Below are 212 nucleotides of genomic sequence, written 5' to 3'. Positions count from 1 at the left end.
TTTGAGAAGGAGTCTCGTCCTGTCGCCGAGGCTGGAGTGCAGTGGTGCAGTTTCGGCTCACTGCAACCTCCGCCTCCTGGGTTCAAGCGATTCTCCTGTCTCAGCCTCCCAAGTAGCTGGGATTACATGCATGCGCCACCACGTCCAGCTAATTTTTATATTTTTAGTAGACACAGGGTTTCACCATGTTGGTCAGGCTGGTCTCTAACTTT

This window comes from Mandrillus leucophaeus, unplaced genomic scaffold (assembly GCF_000951045.1).
Source record: "Mandrillus leucophaeus isolate KB7577 unplaced genomic scaffold, Mleu.le_1.0 Scaffold1114, whole genome shotgun sequence".
Taxonomy (NCBI): domain Eukaryota; kingdom Metazoa; phylum Chordata; class Mammalia; order Primates; family Cercopithecidae; genus Mandrillus; species Mandrillus leucophaeus.
The sequence above is the reverse complement of the archived record's forward strand: the minus strand, read 5'-3'. Positions refer to the sequence as shown.